We start from the raw sequence: 23,344 nt of genomic DNA on the forward strand, positions 1-23,344 counted from the left end.
TTACAAGCATTGCACCACCATACTTAGCAATATCAACCAATCTTAATGTTTTTTTTCTTTAACAGACATATAAAATTGTTGGGCCATTGTTTATTTATTATTTGCATGGTCCACACAAAAACATATATCTCAAATTGAAATGATGCATCACATACACAAATAAAATTTAATTTTCTAATCCTTTTTCACCTTAAAAATAAAACATTATTTTCTTCTCTGTGTAGAATAATATGTGAGTGCATATCTGAATGTGAGGTTGTATGGGAGGGAGTACTGTTAATGTACCAAACAAGATTTGCCTTTTCTTTTCAGCAAAAGAATGTCATGTCTGATTTCAGACTTTTCTAACAGGAAAAAAAAATGTCAGTCCATGACTCAAGAGAGATAGAGTTCAGGGAATTGTTTCCTGTGATAAACTTGCAGTTGATGCTGCAGTCTCTATGGAAGAAATGGGTCAGATTGGTGAAATGTCATTTTTGTTGTTTGTCTTTTGCAGTTTGTAAACTTGGAATGCTCCAGATGTTTAAGAGCCAAGAGCAATGCTGGCATGATCATAAGGTCACCAGTATTTTAACAGGTGCCAAAAACCTGGATGGTGGGCTTCAAAATACTTTAAGTTCAGAGAAAACAAAATATCAAAAGTATGCATGCCAATTCCTTAACTGCAATAATTAGGTGAAATTATTGTACTGACCTAAACCTAAAAAAATATTCTTGTTTATTCCACACTTCTATACCTCCTGAGATCTTCTCAACATATGGAGCACCTGTTTAAAACACCAGATGCATGCTGTAAATTAACTACATATTAAGCATTGTTGACACTTGGTTTCCACTGAAAAGTGTTTGGTACTACTGAGGATTTTGAAATAGACTGCCAGTATCCCATACCAAAAAAGAGCACATATTGCCTTAACATTTATATTTTGCAATTTGGCCTGGAAATTTTATTAAGTAACTCAAACTGTGCAAAATTGATTTTTAAGCTAGTGATTCTCCAATAAGTATTTGTAACTACCACCACCATTCTCTTCACAGGGCTAATATGATATCTCCTGAGACTATTTAAAAGTCATCACACTTGAAATATTACATTGTTGTGGGAAGAACTAAATAATATCTGAACATACCTATAAATTAACTGAAAAGTATACGAACTTATTATTCAATTTTATTCAAAAAAGCTTGTCAAGAAATCTAAACATTTCACTGATTAAATGTACTTTATCTTCAACCAGATTAAAAATACCTTCCCATGAATACCATGCTTTATCTGGAGGACCCAAGAAATTCAAGTTTAACAATTTCTGTAGGGGCACATTTTCCTCTTTATTCAATTTGCATCAAAGATGATTCTCAGACATCTGATGGTGAAGGAGTAGGTTCTGGCAGTGCTCTGACAATCTGAATAGTGGAAACTGGCAATGGCAACAGCCAAAAATAGTCAACAGTAAGATGTCCACCCCACCCAGAAGTTCTCCTTCCAGAGACCATTCTCAAAGTTTGAGAATCCCCAACCCCTTTCCACCTGTATTCAGTCTGGGTCAGTTACCAGGTGTTTCTTTCACAAATGGAAATTTAAACTATTCTTGTAGAAGTAGGCTTTATTTTAGGGTTCATCAAAGGTGCATTTCATTTGCATGGTAGGGTGATACTGTCTAAGGGTTTTAGGTCCTGTTGTCACAGAGATCTGTCAACCCCTATGCCAGAGCTAGAAATACTAGGCTATTTTGCATCATATTGCTAAGGAACACATAGTATAGGTCCTGGGAATAGTTCAAGTAAGCTTAGGTCTATTATTGATGCTATAGTTACAATATATCTCCTTGTATATTACATAATAAATATAAAATGACTCAGGACAGTGATTTTTCTAATCTGAAAAGAGGTTTGTCTATAGCCTCTTGAACAGTGAGAACTTTATTTGAAATATAAAAATATATGAACTAGATTTTAAGATACATAATCAAGATTTGGTAAGCAAGGAAGGAGGGTAAGACTGAGAAAATACAAAAAATATTTCTTGTCCAGGACCTGTGGAGGCTGATGCAGAAAGATTGTGAGTTCAAAGCCAACCTCAGCAATGAGAGAGTTGCTAAGCAACTCAGTGAGCCCCTGTGTCTAAATAAAATACAAAATAGGGCTGGGGATGTGGCTCAGTGATTGAGTGCCCCTGAGTTCGATTGCTGATACCCCCCAAAAATATTCTTAGTCTTATAATTTTAATCCATTTTATATTATCAATAATTGTATCTGATTTTAAAATTTGTGGAGCTAAGACACATAGCCAACTGAAAATGTGTTTATGATTATAGAATCGCTATGTTAGATATAGCTGCTTCATTTCTGAACTTATAACATATAAAAAAATGTTCCCCATTGAGGAAAAAATAAAAACAAATTATAGTAGTTGATTTTCTTAAGCTTTCCAAAATGATGATGAGTATGGACAAGGGGTGACTTTAGCAAAGGCTACATGTAGGAAATGAAGCTTCATATGGGACCTTACCTCTCAAAGGACCAGCTGCATTAGCATTACCAGTGAGCTTGTCATGAACTCAGTAACTTGGGCCACACTCCAGAATCAAAATATGCCTTTTTCCAGAATCTCAGATGAATTGCAGGAATATTAATGCAAAAGTGGCATGAATAGAAAAATATGTCCATTGAGATGCAGAAAACATTGGTTTGAAAGATGAAATTCTTTCAGTTACCTTATTTTTTTTTAGTTATTATAGAACATGGATCAGGTGTCCTAACTTTTAGAGATCAAAATAAAACTCTATAACTCCCCCTCTATGTCTTTTTATTAGGATAATCAAAAGAGATCATAAGGAAAATACCTAAGAAAAGTTGAGAATAATTTATTCATATGAAAGATAAATTATTGTTATCTTAGGGTAAAATATATTGCTTTTAAATAAGCTTCAAATTTTGCATTAATTTGCAATAGCACATTTGATGCAGAGAGGACTTAAACAATTATACATAACCATGGAGAATAAAATTTTAAAAAGGATTAACTAATAATTTTAATACAACTGTAAGAAGATCTCTCTCTCTCTCTCTCTCTCTCTCTCTCTCTCTCTCTCTCCCTCCCTCCCTCCCTCCCTCCCTCTCTTTAATTCTGGGTAATTATTTGTATAAAAGAGTTGAGACATTACCAAAACCTATTTTAAAATTCCTAGGTCTGAAGCTTTTTTCACACTGGACTGGTTCGTGTGCCATGTGGTTTGAACTGTGTTTTGATTCAGTTACTTGTACTCTCTTGTTGAGCTAACATAGTCCCAGATGATAAAGATAATAAATCCTTGCTCAACAATTCCTCCTAGAGTGTACCAAATGTGCCAAGAAGGGGAATTTAATGCACCTGTCCCTACTGGTTAAACTTGGTGCAAGAAGATGATTAGAAATAAAGGTGAAGTTACAAATACTGTAATAGGATGCAATCAATTTGTGAAGAGCACAAATAATGGCACCAGAAAATAAATTACTTAGACCTGATGAGGTACAGGAGAGGACAAACCATCCCTGTATGCTTCCTCAAAAAGGAAACCATTCTAATTTGGCTGTCTTGAACTATTACAGTGCTGTAAATGCCCTTCTCTGCCAGATTCCTCTGACCATAATTTAATAACTATTCCACCTAACCTGGCCTAGACAACTATGGGAAATGGTGGTTGGAGATCCAACTTGCTGCTTCTCCCCATACAAAATATCTAGCAGAATCTACTCTTGTTGGAGGTTGTATATGAATTATGGATTTATTTGAACCATCAATAGGCAGTGGAGATTGTTTTTCTGGGAACTCTGAGTGAAATTCCATCTACGAGACTGCTCAGAGTAGACACCCTGCCTTGACTTGGACAGCCCTAGGATCAGACACAGCCACCCAGAGGTAGAGAAGGTGGATATAAATTGCTAAACACCAAACAACTTGTTTTCCCCATCTTCATACTGTTTTCCTCAAGAAGCCTGTCACACCTAAACTCTTTGATGTTCCTACCTATAAAAATAAAATGTGTACTCTTGTTCTTTGTTAGACCCAATCTCCATCGGAGCTGGTGCCCATTAGGTCCCACTTTTCACTAATTTTGTAAAGGTAAAATTTCTAAGCTGATTCTAAGCCGCAGAGCCTGAGTTAAAGTGTAAAAGACCGGACATTGTAAAGTTTCTAAACTGCAGGGCTTGGGTTAAAAACTAAAAGAACAAGTATTATTAAGTTCCCCTGCTCCCCCAAAACCTGTAATCCCTGTAGCTGTTAGGACAATACCCGAACTGCCCAGTAAATATTCTCACTGACTCCTCTGGTTATCTAATAACTTGGGACTCTGAGTAGCCCAGCACGTAGGCATCCAAGCCCCAAAACCAATCAGTTTGAATGTGAACCCCGCTTAGAAGTGACCAATCACCCCTGCCCAATCTGTTCCCGCCAATGAATGTACTAATCATGTCTCAGAGTTGTTGTTCAATTTTCCCGCGCCTCATGATGATTTGTTCTGATGTATGCAAAGCCCCCACCCCCTCCAAAAAGTGTACTTAAGCACTGCTTGACCTCTGCTCTGGGCTCTGGGCTGCTCTATCTTCCTGAGTGAGCCTGGAGCCCCAGCATGCTAAATCAATAAAACCCCTTCTGCCAATTGCATGAAGCTGGTCTCTTGTGGTCTCTCCCTCCAACGCTTCGCTGGACCCTTACAATTTCTGTGTCTTGTCTTTATTTCTTAAATTTCTCATACCTTTATATTTCTTGTCTGACTCATTGTCCTAGCTCAGGCAAATTGAGTAAACAGCAAGACATACTCTAACAGTATTTCCATAGCCATCACATCATCATTCCAAGAATAAACACCCACTAGTGAGAGACTGAACCAACAAGACAGGCTGGAGTACCTTTAGGCAGTTTGTTTCAAAAGCAAGCACTAAATGCAATAATTCTAAATGGACTGAAAACCTTTAGTTTTACCTGCCATTCAGAGGCCATGTTGGGGGTTCTATTGACTTATACTCCTCAATGATGTAGGTTCTGTTTGCTGATCTCTAACAATCATCAAAATTTTTCTGCAAAGGCATCACATACCTTCTTTGGTCCTATGCAAGTACAGAAACAAACTTGCCTTCCTCTCAGAAATATGGTCATTATGCCTTGGAAATGATGAGAGAATTCAATTATTTAAGGAAATATGTTTGTAGTTTATATAGCCTTCAAATGATTGCAGAGCTATTTAAAATATGTGGCTAGATATGGTTAGTTGGTACACTTGACTAAATGGTGACCCCTAAACATATATATATATAGATATAGATATATATGTGTGTGTGTGTGTAATCATATATGCATACATAACCTATATATGTAATCATATATGCATATATATGATAATAGACTTAATTAAATATTGAATGAATAAATTAGTCAGATTTGGTTCCAGTCTTTGTAGTTCAGAGTAATCAGAGTGACCAACAGAATGGGAAATTTACTAAAAGCTGTGATGACTAGTGTTACTATGAATTATTGGGATATAGACTACAAAACTACTTTTTTCCAAATGATTTGAGATGTATTGTCGAAACATGGTAGATAAGGGTTCAACACAACAGAATGGATGTGGGAAAAATATACCAGATATTTGTTTTTTTCAGCTTTCACAGCTTATAGTTCTGGCAAACACACTGCATTAATCAGTTGAGATGCTATCTTCAAAATTTGCCTGGGATTTTTATTAATTATATATTGCTTCCATAACATATTATCACAATTGTAGTGTTTGAGGAAAGACAAATTAATTAGCACACACTGTTGGAGGTATCTACAGATCAGATACCCCACACAGATCACATTCTCCTCAGACTCAAGTCTGAGTGTTAGCAGGCCTGCTTTTCTTTCTGGAGACTTTCAGGGAGATTCCATTTCCTTGGTCATTCAGGTTGTTGGCAGATTTCTGTCTTTGTAATTACAAGACTGGATGTCATTTGAGGGACATTTCTAGCTTCCAGAGGACACCTACCATTCTTTGACTTTGTCATTTCATCCTTGCTCTATCTTCAAAGTCAATATGAGGGGATTGAGTCCTTTTCATGTCACATCTTTTCTGACTTTTCTGTTGTTATATCTCTCTATGACCCAGCCAGGAAAGGTTCTTCCATTAAATGATTTATTCGAGTCGACCGGGCTAAACCAGACCATCCAGAAAGATCTCTTTGCTATGGTTTGTCCATGTTTTGTTTCACTGAAATTCATATTGAGTTTTCATTTCCTAGTGTGACTGTATTGGAAGTAGAAGCCAAGAGGGAAGGGTTTCCTTTGTTCTCTTAACAGGATTAATGCCTTTCTTATGCCTGAATTCTCAATATCATGGGACTGAAATATTTACCACTTGTGAGAGCTGGTTGTTGTATAGTAAATTTGGCTTCCTCTGTTTTCTTTTACTGTATAATTCCTCTTCCATATGCACCTGCTTCCCATTCTGCTTTCCACAATGAGGCCAGAACCAAGCAGATGTCAGCACCATGCTTTCAGCCTTCCAGAAATGTGAATCTGAATAAAGCTCTTTTCCTTTATAAATTACCCAGACTCAGATATTCTGTTATAAGAACAGAAAAAGGATGATACCATTCTCCATTACATAGCCCATGTTAATCACATCTGAAAATTTTATTTTGCTATGTAAGGTAAATATTCACAGGTTACAGAGATTAGGGTATGGACAAGTGTGGGGGAGAGCATGTTATTCTGTCTATCAGAGGATTACGTAATTATTCCTTAATAGGTTCTGTGTTGCCTACAGAAAGATTTAAGATTTGGAGTAGAAATAATAAAATTAATTAAACACATAAAAACTGCTGGTATGTTCAGGAAGATTCTGTGCATAATTGTTATTATTAGCAGTGACAATGTTTGAGAAAATTTGGGTTAATTAAGAAACAGTTCTTCCCACATTCTTTGATCCCAATATATTATGTAAAATCATTACTGAAATTTTACTCTGGTTATAAACTTTACTGAAACACTTAACTGAACTTAACAGTAAAAATATTTATAAACTAATTGATTAGATTCACAAGTATTATTTAAGTACTTAGAAGATTTATTGGAGTACTTAATAAGAAAACCAACTGTATTAAATATGTAAATTCAGCTTAAAATTTTAGTGAATTTATCTAAGTTTGCATATCACAACAAATATTAATCAAAGGACTACTTAAAATAATTATTAGCACTTACTAGATTTATAAATAGAAGTGTTATATTTATAATGTGTAAATAAACATTTAATTTCTAAAATGTGGAGTTTGGGGTTTAATAATTTAAGGTAATAGAATAAAATATAATCTCAAATAAAAAAAGATACCTGATAATGATGTATCTCCTATACATACAAACACATACACACTGTTAACAAGTTTAACACGAATATCATATGTCTTAGAAGGTTCCCCAAAACTAAGTATTAGCCAAGCAAAGGACAGAAAAGTTGAAGACAGAGGATGGACAAATAGCAAATTAAGTGGCAGGGGAAAAGAAAGATTGATTACTTCATACCAAAAGAAAAGCTTGTATAAAGCTATTGAAATATGAGAAAATGAAATATTCTTTAACCTAAGCTATCGGAATCTCTTGTTGGTTGTTTAATTCAAACAACTTATTAAGGGAAGAATTTATAAAATGCTGTCATATATTAAATGTTTAATTTTAACATCGATTATATGAAAACATGTTTTTTTTCAGGACTTTCTTAAAGTGTAAAGTCTAAAAATTGGAATCCCATGTAATTTTTTCATAAACCATACCCATAATTCATGATCTATACTCTTAAAGTTTGTTTTTCCTTAGAATGGAGTTACAGTATAAAGACATTTGCAAAGCAAGTGCTTAGATTGTTCTCCTGTATCTTATAATGTTTATTTCACTTATTAACTCTGCTTTGTTATATCTTTCTAAAATATTTCATTCAGATTTCATGGAAATAATGCCCTTTTCCCATAAAAATTTTGTTTATTTAACAGTTTATTAAATTCACAAAACAATAATATATAACTACATAAAAAGATTGGGGAAAGAACTTAACATATGATTGAATTTGGCAAGGATTAAACTCACCAGGTAGAGAGTAGAAATATTGGTTTGTAGCAGAGAGAATTCAGAGAAGTGTGGAGATCTGTCAGTATGATTTATAGGGGGAATGAAAGACCCTAGTTAATCCAGCAAAGCAATGATATGGATTTAGGTTTTTTTAAAGAGTTCCCCTCTGTGTTTTTTTTTTTTTTTTTTTTTTTTTTTTAATGAGTGCATCAGAAAGTTTAGTTGGGAAAAGGATCTCCTAGATTAACTAAGAATCAGATCATTAGAAGACTTACATGCCATAAAAAATATAGAACAGATGGGTTTGTAGGAAATGTCTTAACATCATGTTTCTCTTACTTTTATAATCTTGCAGACTCTAGCTCAGGTCTTTCTGTACAGTATTTTAAACAATTGCTGTATGTCATTTAACTGAGAGTTATCATCAAGAAAAGAGAATTTGAACAATGGAAGAATGACTGTTAGGAACAAAATTATACTAAGAAAATCTAAGGGCATATCCTAATTAAAAAGCAGCATGTGCTTTCTATTTGTTTAACAGTTACTAATTTGTGGATTATTTTTATCCTTGTAGACCCTGACACTTTATTAACATAATTCCACTTCAAGGGACAAAAGGGATATGAAATCCACAAACTCCACAACCGCTAATGCAACTGAAAGAGCTGATCCATTACTAGCAGTGAATCCTAAAGCCATCTAAATCACCTTTTCTTCTCTTGCTCTAACCTGATGAAATTCACAACCCTAAAACTGCACTCAGATTCTGGCTCATACTGAATGACTGCCCTTTATCCACTTCTCATGAATGAAATGAGGAGGGAGGAATCTACATTGCTGTCTCTTTGGAGTCAGTGGGCTGTGGGTGTAGAGGGCAAGATGTTCTCAAGCAGAATGGGCCCCTGAGGAAATGGCTTCTCAAGCACATATATCTATTTTTAAATGTTTTCTTTCATATTAGGACAAAACTTAAATCTTTGTAGCTTAATCACACCCAGGGATTTGTATTTCATGTATCTGTTGTGAAATTTCACCATTATAATAAAATCTTTAAATTATCACATTGAAAGTTAAATAGGTAAAAGTCATTGAGAGATTGACTAGAAGTAGAGAAGGGAACAAAGAGAAATGAACAAAGAACAAATCTAAATGACTGCAGGCTTGTTGAAGTTTTTTAATTTAGCCAGGGTGGTGTTATCTCATTAGCAAGATGTCCTTAAGCCCTAAAGGTGTCTTTATTCTCTCTCTCTCTCTCTCTCTCTCTCTCTCTCTTATTAGAAGTAAATTATGAATGGTCCTCTTGTTATACAGCTGCTTCTTGCTGTGATTACAATCATAGGTTTCTCAAGGTTTGTAGCAGAACAAGAAGACAGAAGGGTTGCCCATTTCATCACGGGTATGTCTTATATTTCTAGGAATGTTGACCTCCCAGCGCATGGTAAAAGATTTTATCTTCCAATTGCAGTCTTCCATCATAACAATTTAAAAATAGGAGATGTATAGGTCATTTCAAATATGACATTGTAAGTAAATTACTGCTGATTATTTAAAGTCAAATTTATGTCCTGTTCCCATAGTAAAGTAATAAATAAAATATTTGTGAAGAAATATTTATTATAAATGAATGGAATATATGTTATATTGGTACTAGTTTTGCTGTTTTAAAATGCATAAAAACCTTAGAGCCTTGAATGTAAGGCTTCATGAACACAACGGTAGCCACCATAATATTTTGAATATTTTCTATTATTTAGAACAAGCAAAGAACTTTACTTTGTGATAATGCCACACAGATCCCTTTTATACACTCCTGCAGAATGCTGATCTCCAATTAAATGTCATACAAGCTCCTAACTGGGAGTACAGCAGAGTGCCAACCCCCACCCTCCCACTTGCAGCTGACTGTGCCACAAGAAATACATTCAATCTCACGAAAGTTTTAAAAATGGTTTTACATCAGAGATTGCCCTCCATTTTCTTTCAAAATAATAGCATTTCTCAGCCTCCACTCCTCCTTATATTCTAGGCATAATTTATATGCAAATAGCCTTCTTATTATAAACCTCGATCCCCCTCAGATGAAGCTTACAGAAGATTTAGAACGTACTTTTGGCTTGCTGACAACAAACATATTTAGGAGGAAAAAAAAAAAAAAAAACCCATGCAACTTACAAAAGCTTCCTTACAAAAGCTAAACTGATTTCAAGGCCTCTGAACTAATCAGAAAGAATGAGCAGGGAGGAGGGAGGATGATGAGTGAGCAGTGTGTAAAGTGTGAAGAATATCATGGTGGTTTGCTTCCTCTCATAGCCTGACAGCACTGATCAGCTAATTAGGAAACCTTTACCCAAACTAGTGTTAATTTGTTACTTAACCCCCATGGGAAATTTTCACAGCTAGGAGTCATTTGTGTTAGAATATGTAGAGATATTTAGCTTGAAAACAAAAAAGAACTTAGAAAGATACCAGATGATAACAGGAGGATATTTGTTATAAATTATTCTTCTATTATTTTATGTCATGGGAGAATATTTATCATAAATTATGTTTTTTGTTGTTATTTTATGATCTGTAAACAATATTCTTCAGAATGAGATAGGACATTTTATGCTCAGTGTGTCAACGTTTGATCGTTTGACATATAATGTGAATCATGTGGCTGATTAAATCTATCTCCTATGCTAAGCATGAGACTTAATTATATCAAAAGATGCCCAAGTACCACTGGCTGCTTGGGCCTGACTGACAGGAACAGTATTTACTGTCAGGTTCCATCTAAGCCTGTTCCCTTCATGTCTTGAAGCTTTCATATATCAGACAGAGTGAATGTTAGACCCTATCTCCAGGGATGAGAGATCTCAAATAATAATAGTGAAGTCCTCTGTTTAATGATTTACTCATGTTTTTGAAAGCAAACCTCCATGGCTTCAGCACAGTAAAAAACAAGACCTGGCTTGGAGAATAGATCTTTGATTATTATATTGGAAATTAAAATTTTAAATATAGCACTAAGTATTGGTATTATACCTTTCTTTAGTTGTAACAGAAAAATATAATCTTGGGCAAAATCCAAACAAGTCAACATCATAAACAATTCCAGAAACTGAATACCAACATTTGATTAAAATATATTTTAAATGTGCATGTTTTATTTACTTTAAATTAAAAAAAAAGGCTCTTGACAAAGGCAATTTAAAATTTTATCTTTAAATTTTGAAAATACTAAAATAAATTGGATTCTAAAATGCTAAAATAATTTAGAAGATTTGAAGTTTAGGAAAATGGGGGAAGGTCTGACATAGAGATACCTACCACACAAATGCAAGGCCTGGGTTCAATCCTTGTTGTTATAGGAAAAAATAAATAAAAATTAAAAATAAATAGAAAAGTGGGGGATAAAGTTAATACATTTTGCTTGAATTTGTTCTAGGCATTGTCTTAAGCACTTTATATGTATTAACTCATTCAATGCTCACAACAATCACATCAGTTAAGTTTGTTATTACCTCCATTAGTCAAATTAGGAAATAGTCTCAGAAATTTTAAGTAACTTGCCCGAAGTCACAAATAATTGGGTGTTAGAAATTCATTCCAAGTCGCCAGGATTTAAAAATATTCCCAGGTAGTATAACAGACGTTCTATAAAATTATCGTGATCATTTCTCCATGTGTTCATTGCATTTCCAAAGCTCCTTGAATACATTTATTAGTAATTTTGTAGTTCTTGCAGTTACTGCTCTAAAAATGGAACATGTCAGTACAAGGAAATGTTAAATTTATTGTTTCCCTATGAAATTTCAATAAGTTTAGTCTTTGAAACTGTCAATATACAGATATCAGAAATAAGAAAATAAAAATTAGTAAAATTTCCCAATAAATATAGATGTATGAGATGAAAGGAAAACAAAATGGCTGAACCTCACAAAGAACCTAATACAGAGATAGGGGCTTGGGCTTCAGGGGAGAAGGGAGGTCGAAAGTAAGATGAAGAAGGTGCATGGCTAGCAAGGGCTGTACTGTTGGGTAGGCAAATTCTCTCAGTTAATAGCTGCCTGTGATAATCTCCATCTAAACCAGGTGTTAGAACCCAATCTCTTTTTTTCAGTGTAAAAATTCTTTCTAGGCAGAAAGAGTAGGATATCAGATAGAAAAGCTATGCCTGAACCTCTGTATACTAATGAAGATTTTATATGTACATATATATAATATATATGTATATACATATGAAATCTTCAGAGCTTCCATTCTAAAGGATGCACATATGTGTGTATATATACATGTGTATATATACACATGCCATTTATGTGTGCGTGTATATATATATGGAGAGAGAGAGAGAGAGAGAGAGAGAGAGAGAGATTTTCAGAGTTATTTCTCTGTTCACAGTGATCTACAGTTTTTCTGAATAACCAGCTCACAATATGCCAAAAGTATTTGTTTGCAGTGGGATATTTTATTCTCACATACCAACTTCAGTAGAGGTTCTGAGGCAGTGATACAGGGTTAAGAGTAGGTGATAATAAACACAAAGGCACTACATGCCTCTATGCTTAAGATACATTGCAGGGGCTCCTGTTACTATATAGGGTAAATGTTTAATTTGCAGACAAGTAAGAGAACACTGTGTCTTATGCTTAAGATAAATGCTTAAATGTCTTCCTAACTACATCCATTGTTCAAGACAAAGGATGAGTTGAACATCAAAATGGATTTAAGCAGGTCTGATCATTATACACTTGACCAAATGTTACAAAGACGCTCATTTAAATGCATTTGTCTGTTTAAGGTTATGCCTGGGGAAGACATTTAACACAATTTTACACACATTTTGAACTTTGTACAAGGATTTTTTGACTCCCTAAAAATTGGGAAAGGCTCGATGAGAGATTACTCCATAGTCTATGAAAATGTTATCTTCTACTTCCAAACCTATATATGCTGTTGACCCTTGACTTCTTGGCTACTCTGGCTGTACGGTAGCCACCTTGCTATAGTAATCAATGAAATAAATGATTCTTTCTAACCCTATCTTTGTTAGCTGTGTTTGATTTCTATCCTGAAGGAATTAAACCTCTTCCTGAGCTGCATGGTTGAACACCAAAATCTGTCTTCCTATATCCTGAAGTCATTTGTGGTCAAGGGTACTATCCTAGTACCTCTTGACATCTCCTTCATCCTTAGCTTGTTCCGGATAACCTGGAATCTAGGATAAATACTGTGTGTGTGTGTGTGTGTGTGTGTGTGTGTGTGTATCTGTGTGTGAGTGTGTGTACATGAGATAAGATCACAAAAAGCTACAATCTGAAAAACTCTTCAAGAAATTTTTGTTGAAATTTCCCAAACTTAGACATTGATTTCACAGGTGTTTTTAAGTTAAAAATCCATTTGTCAGTGTAAGAATTAAAGAGCAAAGGTGGGACAGTTACTTAGGAGATTAAAATGAATAAAAATAAAATTTAAACCTAAGGAGAATCTTAAAATGATTAATTTAAGTTAGTTTTTTTTTTATTATGTCAGTGGAAAATCCTATGCAAGAAGAGCTTCCATTCTAAAGGATGATAGGGCTAATGTACAAATAAAAAAATAAATACACAAACTGTAAATGTATCACAAGGACAGTGGAAAAAATAAAACCAAATAAAGGGACTAAAGAGATCAAATTGGGGCTGAGCAGAATGGCACATCCCTGTAATTCCAGAGGCTGAGGCAGAAGGAGAACAAGTTCAAAGCTAGTCTCAGCAACCTAGTGAGGTCCTAAGTAATGTAAGACACTGTCTCAAAATTTAGAAAAAAAAAAAAAAAGCTGGGGATGTGGCTCAGTGGTTAAGTACCTCTGAGTTCAATCTCTGGTACTAAAAATAAATAAGTAAATAAACAAATAGTGTTGGTTGCTGGGAAGGGAAGTTGGCTATTTTATCCAGGGTAGTGGGGAATGACTTACTATAAATTTGATATACTCATGCTGGGTATATAACTCTGTGGTAAGCAATTGGCTCACATACAGAAGGCACTGGCTTTGATCCTCAAAAACACAAAAAATAACAACAACAACAATAACAATAAAAGTAATGAAAAGAAAACATTGATGTACCACAAATTATAAAATACTTGCTACATGAATAGAAGGAAGGAGAGCTATCAACCAAAGAAGAAGGAGGATCAGTATGGCTAGAGTAAAGAGAGTCAGTGAACATGGATGGGCCCAGGAAGTAAGCAGAAAGCCAAGTCATGCAGAATGTTATAAATAACTTTGAAATTTACCATCAATGAGACAGGAGAGATAAGAAAAAACATGCTTTGAACAACATTGTCAAAAGATCAGTCTGTCTGCTGAACAGAAAATAGGCAATACAAGAACAGTGTCAAAACAGAAAAGACTAGTTTGGAGTCTTTCAATTAAATGTGGCTTGCTTTAGGAAAAAATGGCACAGGTATTAAAAAGTGGCTAGTTTCTGAGTGAACATAAATTTCTAACATTTCTATTGAGTCTGTTTGAGCTGTTATAACAAAACTCAAAATAATGAGTTATTTATAAATCTTAGAAAGAATATAAATTAATTTCTCATGGGTCTGGAATCTGGGAAGTAAATAAACAAATAGTGTTGGTTGCTGGGAAAGGAAGTTAGCTATTTTATCCAGGGTAGTGGGGAATGACTTACTATAAATTTGATATATTTGTGTTGGGTATATAACTCCATGGTTATATATGAAGTACCAGGTGACATGACCAGCATATGTGGTATCTTGTGAGAGACCTTTTCTTAGTTCATAGATGAAGGTTTTAAGCTATTTCCTCATATAGTAGAAAGGATAAGAGGTTTAACCCTGGCTGCCTTTGTGAGGGCACTAATCTCATTTTTAAGAAATCTACCACCACTATTTAATCACTTCCTAAAGGTCCCATCTCCAAATATCATATTTGGGACTAAATTTTAACACATTAATTTTAGGGTATACAAACATTCAACTAATAACAGTTCTACATATTTAAATAGATGAAGAAGATAAAGGAAATGAGAGAGATGTGTCAAAGACAAACCACAAGTTCTTGGCCTGAACAATAAAAAAACAACTTGCTTAATTGAGTGTATGAGGAACAAATTTTAGGGAGAAATTAAAAGTTCAAACTTGTACATATTTATGGTTGAGATACCTATTGTAGTACAGATATCTAATGAGAGGAGAGCAAACCTTCATTGAGGGCAAAGATCCCAGTTAGAGGGATAAATTCAGAATCATCCATGTTATAGCTGATGATTAAAATCATGAGATTGGATGAGATTGATTTGGGAAGACAAAAAGAAAAACTCACAAGAAGATTATGCAATGGTAAAAAATATAAAACTGTTTTGAAATCTTACAGGAAAGTAGATCAAAGAAATGTGATGCAATCAGACATGCTCAAGGAAAATTTTTATTTTTTAAGGAAGATATAGTAGCATGTGTTTATGTTTACAAAACAAGCCAGCCAATATGTAAATAAATTAATAGTGCAAAAGAGCTGAGGCCAATTGTTTGAGTATTGTCTTGGGAAGGAAAAAGAAACATGGGGTTCAGTCCATAGAGTATAGATTTGGACTTGAAAGATATGCTATCCCTGAACCAATTAGATGGTACTCAATACCAAAAGGTCCACTACCTGTTTTTATCAAATATTTGGTAACTTACTCTTTACTCTCCAAAAGTTATATATCTATAAAATATTAAATTTTTATATTTAATTAAAAATATCAATGTAATGTCCTAATTAAATTAAGAACTAAAATAAAATAATATATAACAAAACAATTCTTTCTTTTTTTCTCCATACAACCACTGACTTTATTTTTATTTTTTCTTTCTTTTTTTATTTATTTCTTATATACATAACAATAGTGGAGTGCATTACATTCATAATTTTCCATTCAAAGCACAATTTTTGTAACTCTGTGTGAAAAGTATGTTCACAGAATAGCATGACTTTATTTTTTTCTAGATATTTTTTTGGGGGGGGTACTGGAGATTGAACCCAAGGGTGTTTTACCACAGAGCCACATCCCCCGCCTTTCTTTAAAAACTTCAAAAATTTGTTCTAATTAGTTATACATGACAGTACAGTGCATTTTGACACATCGTACATGAATTGATTATAACTTGTCTCTCTTCTGGCTGTACATGATGTAGAATCATATTGGTCGTGTAATCATATATATACATAGACTAATAATATCCAATTTATTCTACTGTCTTTTCTACATGAAACGATATTTTATCTTAATTTTTCAAACATTATTACACCAGAATATTTGATGAGGTACTTAAATGATTAAACTGACATGGAGAATCCACATTACTATAATATTCATAGATATGTACTGGCTCGTGTTTTACAGTAGTCCCTACTTATCCTCTGAGAGATATTTTCCAAAATATTAAGCTGCACATAGTACCAAACTCTATAACCCTTTATATGTCCTCTACATACATAGATAAATTTAATGCTTTTTCTATCTTAACTAAATACTTATGTCACATCGTGGCCACAATTTTTATGGTTGGAGACAACAGAAGTAGCAAGCGCTTCTCTTCCATCTTTACAATTTCATTGTTTGAGGATTCATGCTCATCTTAAATCTCAACAATCGAACTATATGACTTCTTTTTTCCCCTTATTCAGTTGAGAAATTTCCCCTTTTCATTTATAGGAAGCGCTAAAGTTTCTTTTTTTACATATTCAAATTGCCTGGATCAAAATACTTGTATTGGGGGCCATTATTAATTAAAGTTAGTGTTACTTGAACACAAGAACTATGATAACATGACCAATAGTCGGACAACCAAAACGGCTACTCAGTGCCAACTGGGTGAGGTGTGAATATATCCAGCATGCTGGACAAAAGAATGGTTCATATATTAGGCATGAAGGAATGAGAAGGCACAGATTGGGATTTCACTGTGCTTTCACAAAGGTGTGCAATTTATAACATGTATTATTTAATTCTGAAATTTATCATTTAATAATTTGGGGTTGTAGTTTCCCTCAAAAACCTGAACACACAGTAAACAAAACTGCCAATAAAGTTTCAATCCTGCATTGTATTTAGACTTAAATGTCTCAAACATAATGAAATAATTGCTGGAGGCAAATTTTTTTTCAAAAAAATGTTCAATAGCTATTCGTAGATTTTTGAACAAATAAGATAAAATCTTCCCTTAAGGATATGTTTAGAGAAATTCACTGTAAATTTGCTGTGCGATAAGTAAAATTTTCTTTACATTTATCTTCTAAGCAAAATTATGTTCCAGACACAGGTAATTATGAACAGATATTTTATAAACATGAATAAATGACAAGACATTCAAAAGGTATTCATGGAAATCCATATAGGAAAATATTTATTTTCAGTTTTGTGGATCAAACCTAGGTTCCTGTTCATGCTAGGCAACTACCCTTGGCCCAGAAAACATTTTTAAGCAGGCATACTATTGCATTTGTTGCAGTTTTACAGCAGCCTTGATTCTACTGTCCAAAAGTCAGTGTCACTACTTTCACAACAAATTAAAACATATTAAAATAAACTCAGGAGAAAATCTAATCATTGTTGACAATCACTGATCTATGGTAACACAACAAATGATAGAAGAAATATAGATCAATGTGGGTTGGCCAAGGTAGGGGTAGGAATTGGTAGGATTTATTTCTGTTTTCCAAGTGCTGGAATGGAAAAGAAAACTGGAGTTTGAAAAGCAGAGAAAATCTATAAGTAAAGAAAGATAATGAGTTAGAAAACATGCTCAGATTTTTGAGAATATTTATGGGTTCAATGTTGATTATCCAAACACTATGATCAGACATCATGCCTCTTTAACTTGTCCCTTCCCAAGTTAGCTTTAAGAGTTGGGCTTAACCAGTCTTGGGGCCTGAAGAGGGAGTGTGTTGTAAATGATAAGATAGCAACATGGTGAAATATAATGTACTTTAACCTGTGGTATATCCTTAAAACTGGAATGTTTGGCACGCAGGAAGGAACAATAACCCTAATTGAGCAATAAATACCAAACCTAAGAGCATAAAGGTTTGATATAACTGCCTCTCTTCTATGAGACAACCATAGGGATGGCAGCACCCTCCATGGAGAATCTACTTTTAGATAAAGGAAAAATGTGAAGAAAAAATTTAGAACATAAGAATATAGGATTTTTTTCTGAGATTGGACTATAAATATCAGAGGGAATAATAGAAGAATTTTGGAATTTGAAGTATATATCCTCTCATCATCAACCAGAAACAGATATACACTGATATTGGACAGTGGATTTGAGAAGAGAATTTAATGAAATAACTATTCATAAGTTTGGGGAGTGTGAAGGGAATCATACATGAGAGGAATAATGGTACCATTTCTGCAGAAGTAAGAGGAGTTATAAGAATGATAAAGAATTACAGTATGAGTTTTTTATATTCCCTAGTGATTAGTGCTCTATCTGATGTGTAAGGGGTAAAGATTTGCTCCTAAAATGTATGTTCTTCATTCACCCTACAGATTTTTTCTTTTGCTGAGAAGAAACTTTTTAGTTTGAGTCCATCCCATTATTGATTTTTGATTTTAATTCTTGTGCCACAGAGTCTTATTAAGGAAGTTGGGACTTAATCCCACATGATGGAGATTAGGGCCTAATTTTTCTTCTATTAGACACAGGATCTCTGGTTGTATTCCTAAATTCTTGATCCATTTTGAGTTGAGCTTTGTGCATGGTGAGAGATACAGGTTTAATTTTATTTTGTTGCATATGGATTTCCAGTTTTCCCAGCACCATTTGTTGAAGAGGCTATCTTTTTTCCAATGCATGCTCTTGGCACCTTTGTCTAATACAAGATAATTATAGATTTGTGGGTTCATCTCTATTAGACACCAAAAAAACAAATAACCCAATCAATAAATGGGCCAAGAACCTGACGAGACACTTCTCAGAAGATGATGTACATCATCGCTTGCCGCAGTCTGGTTGGGCACAAAATAACCGTGAAGTCACGAGCCACTTGTAGGTTCAAACAGGAACTACTTTATTGCCAGAACCCAATGGGAACTCTCCAGATCTCCCTGAAAACTCAGGGAGAACCAACAGGAACTCAACAGGAACTCAATGGGAACTCCACGAGAACTCAAAATTAGCGGGCTCCCGAGGTAGCAGGAGCCGCCCTATTGCCGGACAGCAGAGGTCTACACACACAACTGAACACACAGCTTGCCCCAATCCAGCATCATCCAGTTACAACAATCAGTCACCATCCCAATAATTATACACAGCTTAACTTAATTATCATCATCTTAATGGCTCCCTGGCATTACTTCTCAACCACTCCTTCTGGCAAAATGCCAGGTGCCATCCTAACTTGGTTGTGGCTCTCAACAATCGCTACCCATTAGAGAAATGCAAATCAAAACCTCTCTAAGATTTCATCTCACTCTAGTCAGAATGGCAGCTATTATGCATACAAACAACAATAAGTGTTGGTGAGGATGTGGGGAAAAAGGTACACTCATACACTGCTGGTGGGACTGCAAATTTGTGCAGCCAATATGGAAAGCAGTATCAAGATTTCTTAGAAAATTTGGAATGGAACCACCAATTGACCCAGCTATCCCTCTTCTCGGTCTGTATCCAAAGGACTTAAAAAAAGCATACTACAGGGACACAGCCACATCAATGTTTATAGAAGCACAATTCACAATAGCTAAATTGTGGAAACAACCTAGATGCCCTTCAATAGATAAATGGATTAAAAAATGTGGTATATCTACACAATGGAATATTACTCAGCAATAAAAGATAATGGAATCATGGCATTTGCAGGTAAATGGATGAAGTTAAAAAAGATTATTATTATTAGCCAATATCAAAAACAAATGCAAATGTTTTCTTTGATTTAAGGAGTCTGATTTATAGTGGAATAGGGAGAGGGAGCATGGGAAGAAGAGAGGAACTCTAGATAGAGAGCGGTGTGGGAGGGGAAGGGAGGGGGAATGGGGTAATTAATGACATATGAATGTGATGATCATTATTATCCAAAGTACATGTAGAAAGACATGGATTGGTTTGAATATACTATGTATACAACCAGAGATATGAAAAATTGTGCTCCATATATGTAAGAAGAATTATAATGCATTCTGCTGTTATATATAAATAATAATAATAATAATAATAATAATAATAATAATAATAATAAAGAATTACAATATGAAGCCAACTGACTGAAGTTAAGATATTTGATCCAGAAAATGCTAACCCATAGGGACACCACAAGGAGAGAAGTGGAAAAGTAAGTATACAAACTATATTTTTCTTCCTCTCAGATCTTTGTAAGTACTGTCAATTGGCTGAATCTAATCAGAAGATGGTACAAAGAAAACATTGATATTGCCCATGTTGGTCATCCTTCTGGGACCCAGCACAGGGTGGGGAAGTCTAAAGAGTGAATCAGAAGTTTTGGGAGATAGTCATACCATAGAATCAATGTACATCTAGAATAGAGAGAGAGCTTTCTAATATTGAATAAATAAATAAAGAACCATATAATAAACTTAAAAGAGAAAAGATTTATCTTGGTTCACAGCATTGGAGGTTTCAGTCCACCATCAGTTAGCCATATATCTTTTTGGTTTGTAATGAGACAGTACATCATGACAGGATTTCATGGCAAAATAAGCCTATTTACCTTATGGATGGGATATAAAAGAGAGATAGGAAAAAGATGGGGCTAAGTTCACAAAATGCCCTTGAAAGATATGCCCACAATGATTTGAAGACTTCCTTCTCTTAAATGTACCAATGCATTCCAATAGTATCATGGGCTGCTGACCAATCTTTTAACACACAGTTCTCTGTGAGAAGTTATGGGACCAAACAATGGTAACCTCTAAAAGGAAGAGATTATAAAGCATGATGCAGGAATCCTGGCATTTTGTATTGTATGACCTGAATAAATTAGAAAAGGGTATTTGAGGAGAATATCTCTACTAGGTCTTCTTTTGGATTTTCAATGGGGTAACAATGTTAGAGTGGAGAAAGACTAGAAAATGCAAATTCTTCATGAAGCATATGGAGCTCTGGGGCCTTCTCCAATTTTTTATGCTTTGTGTATACTTTACATATATTTAGTTCCATAATTATTTGACAAATTTCATAGCAAAGATTATCTTTAATATTTTAAAAACCTTAAGAACAAAAATCCACATTTAGCACTTATGAGTTGTGTTATATGCCAGGCACACTTTATGAATTATTTATTTTATACTTCACAAAAAGTCCTATATAATATTCAGTGTTACCACTCCTGTTTTCTAGGTAAAGAAGTAGATGCAAAAAAAGAGATTACACAAGCAGGTAATATAAAGGCAGAATGTAAAATCATCTTGTATCCACTATGATTAACCTAACTAATATGCAAGAAAATATAATGCAATCATATTAATACATAAATATGAGAATAATATTAATTGAGAAAAAATCTGAATTATAAAATAATCAAAATTTAGTTTCAAAATTTACACTCTATTAAATATGTTTGTGGTCTAAAACAAGGTAATTTACAGAGTAAATTCATTTAAAAAACTAAATCTATATGTAAAATTAATAGAGTAATGTGGTTATGTGACTATGATACAGAATAGGATTTCTTGGAATCTTTGCCACTGAGACCTTGGACAAGCCTTTCTATGTTTCATACTTCGCTTCTGTGACATAGAAATACTAATAGTATCAAACCATAGAATTGCTATGAGGGATAAATGAGAAATGTTTTACTCTAAATATACTGTGTGTACCATAGTAATTGCTCAATATATGTTATAATTGTTATGCAAAACCATAATAAATTTGGATGGGAAAGTATTGGAGAAAATAACATTCAAGAGCTCATACTTTCAAATATTGAGGGGAACCCTTAAAAATATAATATCACAAGTATTCTCTCACCTTAATAAGTACATGCTACAACCATTGGTTGTAGAAGATAGATTTGCATTTAGAGTCAAAACACAGTTGTATTGAATACCAAACATACTATTATCTGAATTAGTGGGGTCTCTGTTAATGATACTCTCATGCATATACTCAGTTTAAGTTATCAAAATAACTGAATTAGATCATGATCTTTTTGGGAAGGGAGGGTTGCAGTTTTACAAAGCTATTGTCATAAAATATCATCCCAGTCACTTAAAGACAAAAAGATAACTACTTCATATAAAACATGATATAGACCTACTATATTTTTTTTCCACGCCAGAGCCTTAGGCAGAAAAATAATCATGTTCTGTACCAGTAAAATTGCCAAGAAACTATTACAACTGAAGTTAATATTGAATAGCAGAATGTCAATTTTATTAAAACTACTTAATAGGAAATCATGTGTGAAATTTTTAGTTGATAGATATCATAAACTCTTTATTATTTGCTTCCAACTTATTCCTGACATTACCCTTTAACACAATCATGTTACTCAGCTTCAAGGATCTGTGATTGGGCCATTTTCTGTGACATCTATATCACAGATTTGATGCCCAGTGGGCCTTGTTTCTCTAAATTCATTTCTCCAGTAGTAAATATTGTCAAAGCTTGAGCATCATTGTTCCCTGATGTTTAAAGAGCCTGATAGCTTTTTATTTTAATTGTGATTTGAGTCTACTTACAAGTGTACAGAATGAGTAATCAAAGGAACTCAATGAACTAGGATAATGTCTTTTGTTTCAGGAGCTTTTCTTATTAACATTTTGCTTTTTGTATTAACATCTGATTTTGCATTGCCATCTCAATTCCCATTTTTATGTAAATAATGGCTGACCTCTGGCACTAAATGTGTTATTAAAAATGCACACTTGGAAGCACATGTATTTACTAATTAGAAGCATTCAGAGGCTTTGCAGGAAAAGTATAGAACAGCATTCAAGAGGACCAAGTTTTTCCACTTCTTGTTGTTGCTTTAATTTTGGTGTTAGTCTTTTACTGAACCCTACCCACTTACTAAACAACACCAAAGATGCTTAGCAAATAACATAATCAAGTATTACTAAAATGAAATGGAAGATTCTGACTTCAATATACCTAATATAAATATAAATTTAAAATATGACCTATCAATTCAAATGTGTATATGCAGGAGAATTTAGCCAATTGTTGTTGCTATGTAGAAGGCTTAAACTTCATATTCATCAATAATTTTTTAAAATATTTATTTTTTTAGTTTTAGATGGACACAATATCTTTATTATTTATTTATTTATT

The sequence above is a fragment of the Callospermophilus lateralis genome, chromosome 8 (assembly GCF_048772815.1).
Source record: "Callospermophilus lateralis isolate mCalLat2 chromosome 8, mCalLat2.hap1, whole genome shotgun sequence".
Taxonomy (NCBI): domain Eukaryota; kingdom Metazoa; phylum Chordata; class Mammalia; order Rodentia; family Sciuridae; genus Callospermophilus; species Callospermophilus lateralis.